We start from the raw sequence: 6671 nt of genomic DNA, 5'->3' as shown, positions 1-6671 counted from the left end.
AAAGATGAGTTTGGAAAAAAATTATGCCGCCGTGCTCAAGAATAAAATGAAGTTTTATATAATCATTATCTAATGATTTCATTATTTTAACCTCTTAGATATGGTTATCAATAGAAGAAAACGCGATTCAGTATTTTCTACATAAAAAAAAAATCTACATTATAAGATTCACATATAACTAAAAAAATACTCGAGGTGCCTAATACATTTTATTCAAATTATAAATTTTCAAAACTTATTAAATTCTTACTAACAACACTACAAAAATTTTAAAAACCGTACAAAGTTCACTTTTAAATGACATTTCAGAGAGAAGTCTACGGCCCTAAAACGTATTCTCATTGTTCAAATGATCAAAGAAATTGATTTAGATCTGCGCAAGGAAGAGACTCAAAAAGGAGCTATTTTGGGGGGAAAATCTAAACAAAAACAAAAAAAAAGAGAAATTTAGTAAGATGCCACGATAGTCGAGCGGTAGAAGCGAGGCCCGGTAAAGCTAAGAAGAACTGTGGTACTAATGGTTAATATAAGAACTTTATAGCAAAGTATGTTTGCTATGCGCCTCCATCCATGTCACCTAATGTGGTAGTTGGACGTAAAATCAGCCTAAAAAATAGGCATTACTATACTAATCCTTATAATATATAAGTGGCAAGACCACACATTACACTTTAATGGGCATTTCGTTTTAAAGCTTATCTAATCAATCTCCCAGAAATCCCTTAAATGGATTTTTACAGATAAATGTAGCAACTAAAAGTTATATATCATTGGAGGTTTAACAAGTTGAAAAACGAAAAATTGTTGAAGATGTTTTTGGAAAAAACTAATAAATGAAAAATTACGTAAGGGAGTACTTCCGGTTAAGAGATTTACATTTCAAAATTTCTATCAGTTCCTGTGTGAAGATTCGCAAAGGAGCCTAAACTAGCTACCTACGTTTTTTAGTTAGACAACTCAGATACAAGATGCTGACTCTTTTGTAAAAACCTGTTTTTATTTTTATTTTTTTGAATTCAGGATTTTTTTTAATGAAAACTCGATACCAAAACATTTGATATGATCGCAATTTCGTAGAAATTAAAAAAAATTTGATGTGGACCATTCATGAAACTCTTACCGAAGTCCCCAAGTTTTTTTCTTTAAATTGTAAATTTTGTACTGAAGAGTGGTTGCATTCAGTAAAGGTTAGCCATAATAAAAGGTTTTTTTAAGGCAACTACAATGTTCCAGAATCCCTTCAAAAATTTCAAACAAAAGCGATAGTTTATCTCTTCCAGTGTACTTCAACAACTCACTGTTCGATGATGGACAATGCTGTTTGTAGCAAGAGAATTTTATAATCGTGTAGCTTCTTAAATTTAAAATAATAACAATAATAAATAAAATATTAAGAAAAAGTTTACGATTTCTACTTGAAGTAAGTGGACTGACGAATTTCAAATAGGAGGTCGTTCAAAAAAGTTGAACTTACAGTTACAGCAATGGATCGAATTCTAATGTTACTATATATGGCTGGTAATTGCATACAATTCGATAAGTCGGCATTTTTTAGATGATACGTGACTTTCCCAAAAGAGCCTTAAAATGAACTTTTTTTTTTTTTAAAAATGATCCCAATAAAGTTCAATCTTCATTAAGAAGATTTTTGGAACCATTTCAGAAAATTCGCCAAAAGGAACTGAAAATCTACTCAGCAAAATTGACTTACGTCATCAAATCATTCAAAACTTAGAATATCTTTTATATAGAACATTCAATTCTAATTCATATTATATACGTATATGTGAAAAGAATTACAACATTTAACCTTTTTTGAACACTCCCAACCCTTTGGGAGAATTTAGGGCTGGGGAAAAGCTGTCGGGACACCGACGATTGACAACTTCTTTGTTCTCTATAACTTGCTTGGTTCTTTTATTGATCTGAGAAAGTGCCATTCTATACAACTGAATCTTTCAATTTATCAAAGAATTCCAATGACCCAAACATTGTTGTCTCGTCCCAGCTGACATTTAATTGAAATTTAAAATTTTGTTTTTTCTCATAGCGTGAAACATTTATTAAATGTTATTTTGCTATCGTTTTACTCCAATAAAAGTGAAATTTTAATTAATGCGAGCCAGTAATTTCTTAAAAGCAAGTTCTTATGTTCGATTAAATGAAACTATGTTTATTTCACAGTTACTAGATAATGACGTAGAGCGAAGATCACGTCTGAAAACAAACAATAGTTTGATCATATAGTTAATGTAAATAATAAGTATTGCCTAATTGATAAGAACTCGTGTGATAATTATCAGTTCATTCTACTTTCTGCTCTCAAATTATTACAATCGTGATGCTTTTCAATTTTGAATTTTCACTGGAATTTAGTATTTTTCATGTCCTCTGAGATCCTCAGAGTAAGAAAACGAGTATTCTATGACGTCTCACTTTCCTTCAATAGTCATAATATTACAAGTGAATCTGTATGGAATTTGTCAACTTTCTTAATTAGAAAAACAAACAAATAACTGTAAGAGGTTGTTGTGTCAGAGTTCACACCCAAGTTTTGGACTTCTATTCAATGAATTAATCTTTAAAACTAAACGACTGCCGCAAGACTTTTAAAGTAAAGCGTTTTTTCCTACAGAAATATCATACTTTTCCTGCAAAGCCTGACCTTTTAATCGTCGATTAGCTAGCACAATAGATCCCTACAGATTGACGTTATAATCTTTAATTAATAATCTTCCACTTTATTAATCATCTTTTAAGGACAATCCAAAAAATTTTACAAACGCGAATACCACTTAAAGCTCCTGCTACTTATCGCTTTCCCTCAAATAGCCATCTCAACATTTCAAGTTTCCCTAGTCGTTTTAAGAAGTATAATACAGAATTTTGTGCAGAGTTACTGCATGAACTACGCCGAGGACACAAAAAAAACTGCACATTTTTGCCAAAAACTGCTGATGATCGGTTTCGAAAACAGAAATATCAACAAATCATTCAAGAATTGAGCCTTTAGTGTCTAGTTACTGTTAAAAAAAATAATAAAACTCACTTATTATTTGAACAGGCCGCAAATATTCAGCTCCTTAGCGTCGTTATGTTAAAAGGTAATTTGAACACGCTGAGAAAATTAGAATATCATCCACACAGAGGAAGAATTAATAGGCAGATGGTGGGATTTATATGTTCCTACTGCTAGAGCAAGTGCAGGAATGGGAACTGAATGAGTACGTCTTAGCCACACAGTGATTAGAGTAGAATCATGATTTGGAGGGAGCAAAACGTACTGTATAAGGGAAGATATCAATCGTTACTTCTTAGGGTACCAATTAAATCATGCATTACTGATAAACTTACTGAGAAAAGAACCTGTTTCATAATAGCTTCAAATCAGATCCTGCTATTTACAAAAATACATAGAATGTGTTATCAAAATCTCCCAAGTTACATTAGAAATGAACTTCGCTACTTTGGGATTAAACTTTTAAGCCTAGCCGGGATGATAACTTGTGCGTGATGCTTACTTCATAACCCTGGTAATACTATACAATGAGAACAAATAATAATTTAGTAAAATTGCAAATTTCAAAGAAAACCATTGAGTAATTTTTAGACTTTTTATTTTCAGTATAAAGTAATTTATTTTTCATGACAACAAGCCAAGTTAATCAATCTATATATATAAAAATGAATGTGTGTCTGTTTGTACTCGATAGATTCAAAAACCATACATCCAATCGCCGTGAAAATTTGGGAAATTATTAGGTATATCCCCGGGAAGGTTTTTGCAAAGTTTTTTTAAAATCAGAGTTGGGGTTCTAGGTGCTCCCGAACAAATATTTTAAAAATATCAAAATAACATTTAATTAGTAATATTTGTTAAAAGTGTAACCATGAAAACCATGAAAAACAGTTTTTTGCAATTATTAATACGAGAATAAATTATACCGAAGATGGTGGAAAATCAATTAACCTATAAGGACTCAACAATACTATTGATGTTGATAATCGTTGGGTAGTACCATATTCTCCATTACTACTAAAAACGTATAACGCATACATAAATGCTGAGTACTGCAATTCAGTGAAAGGCGATAATATATTTGCAAATATGTGAACAAAGGAAGCGATATGGCAGTGTTTGGAGTGGAAAATACAACTGCATCTAACGATGAAGTCACCCAATATCAACTGGGACGCTACATAAGTAGCAATGAGGCCGTATGGCGTATTTTATCATTTTCCATTCATGAGCGATATCCAACGGTTGTTCATTTAGCAGAAAATGGACATCGTGTGTACTTTACATCAGAAAATGTACCTGCAAGAGCAATGTCACCACCTCCAACAACATTAACTGAATTTTTCACATTATGTAGAAATGCTACCTTTGCAAGGACTCTACTGTACTCTGAAGTAGGGGTAATTTTATTGTTAATTTTCATTTCGATGTATTGTATACATTTGATCATTAATAAATTATGTTTGAGGTATCAAAACTGCCTTTTTGTTAAACACAGCAACGTGTGAACGGGTACAGCTAGTTATCAATAAAAAAAAACAAATTATATCCGTTACTAAGATGAAGAATCGAACTCCAATGCATCCAAAAATCAAAACCCATTATATCTTAGCGGTACATGTCTCTCACTTCTCTGCAGTCATGAGAAAATTTCTTTATTTAATCTGACATAACTATAATAAGAGAAAGCATAGCCTACGTTTTTCTACAGAATTTAACGTTTAAATAAATGTGTCTCAGATAAGAATTGTTTTTTCTTTTTCTTTTTTTATTAACTGACTAGATGAGCAGGCTCACAGAATAACTCTTCATTCTTAATGAACCAAATTAACTAAGCACTCATATTCACTAATTGTAATTAACATTGTCGTCTTCTTTGCTGGCATTTCTGATGTTTTTTTGCTTCCATAATAAGAAGAAAAGAAATGTCTCTAGTACACGAATTTACAAACTAAAAAAACTGTCCAAGGCTAAAACAATTGCCTTTCATTTTTGTAGAAAGAAAACCATGCATAAACTCAAGTTACTGACCTTTTTTTAAAAAAATACTTTTTTTTTTTTGACAAATTGTTTCATTCGTCGGATTTTCTCGGAGAGAATTAGAATGCGACCCTAGTTCCAGGTACATTGTATGACTGCAATACCAGAAGTGTGCTTGCAGGTAGTCGAGGCCACTTAATAAACGGAAAGCATTCATCCCTGACTTAGCAGATTTCTGGAGATAAAATAATCTCTTATACCTTCTCTCAGCTGCGGTACTATATGAGCACTTTGAATGATAGTTGATGGTCGGATGATGACAGCAGACTGCCTGAATAGTTATCGGCCAAGTCCTCGAGGAGTATTACTCGATTAATATCAGTCAGCTACTTTTCAGCCACCAGAAATGGCTGATATTTCTCCAACAAAGATAGATTCTTGAATGCCTACGGCCCTCGAAATCCTTAAGAATAATCGATAACAAAAAAAAGGCCTGCACTAGTTTAGTTCTCCTCGGACTTAGATGTACCAACCTACTACCATTCCTTATTCAGGAATACCACTTACTCTAACTGGAAGGCTGCAACTCTCAGCTTAACCTCCAAGAAAGATACTTTTAGAGTTCGAGTTTGGAGACCTAGGATATCCCAGATTGTTAAGCAACACTACTGCTCTAATGTAAAGGTGTAAAATTGTAGTACTCTCTCTTAATTTTCAGATGCACCAGAAATATCCGTTTTAAGCTTTCCTCAGTAGGTAAAAGTGATATATAAAAACGGCTATGAGTGTTTGTGTCCACTGTGACTAAAAAACAACCGCAGAGTGTTCAAATTTGATATTTCCCTTATATTCCACTAAGGAAGGCGACAGTAAGGTTTCTGGTTAGAATCGATTAACCGAATTACGACTTAATCGATTTTCAATACATTTTAGATATTTATATAACTTTTATTTGAAACATTTCGGCTGTAAACTTTGTTTAAGGGCACTTCTGAGAGAGGACGGGGTGATCATTAGACTTCCCTCAATTTTCAAAAATTGAGTTTTCATTAGAAGTTGGTGTAAGTTTTGAATTCATTCTTACAGCGGTTATCATAGATTATAGATATATTTTATCACTGTATTATTGCATTCTAAGCATAGGCAATTTACATTCCTTTGTTTCCAAAAACCCAAAGAACCCTAATTTGTTTTTCCAATCACTCGTTTTATTATGAACTGCGACTCATTCGTCTTCAACTAAAGACTATATTTAATTGGTTATGTGTAGCATCTCATCAGGTCAAGATGTCAACTAATAAAACGGTTATTTCATTCACTGATGTTGCCTGAGAGATGGACCTCTGTTCTCAATGACATTCTCATTTCAACTTTAAATCTAATTAATCCAATAGAAAGGAATTATTTAATTTAATTCAATAATTTTATTGTTTAATTTCTTTAATTCGCATTAAAAATAGATGCGCCTTAAATTACAATTATTAATTAATCAGATACAGAGAAAGACTCAAGAGACTAAGTCCTCCACCCAAAAAATACATAGGAATCAAACATAATTTCATTCGAAAGAAGAACTAACAACCGTATGACCGTATGCAGCAAAAATGGGACATTAGACGCAATTTCACTACAACAGTTTCTAACGAGGAAGTGACAATAAGCCACAATTATA

The 6671-nt window shown here is 32.4% G+C and overlaps 1 protein-coding gene across 2 annotated transcripts in view; it reads left to right on the top strand.

Annotated features, from left to right (window-relative positions):
- LOC141457050 (bumetanide-sensitive sodium-(potassium)-chloride cotransporter-like) overlaps window positions 1-6671 on the top strand; it is a 30648-nt gene that overhangs the window by 558 nt on the left and 23419 nt on the right. The window lies entirely within an intron of this gene.

This window comes from Rhodnius prolixus, unplaced genomic scaffold, assembly GCF_049639745.1.
Source record: "Rhodnius prolixus isolate KJV_2025 unplaced genomic scaffold, Rpr scaffold_10, whole genome shotgun sequence".
NCBI lineage: Eukaryota > Metazoa > Arthropoda > Insecta > Hemiptera > Reduviidae > Rhodnius > Rhodnius prolixus.
The sequence above is the reverse complement of the archived record's forward strand: the minus strand, read 5'-3'. Positions and strand labels throughout refer to the sequence as shown.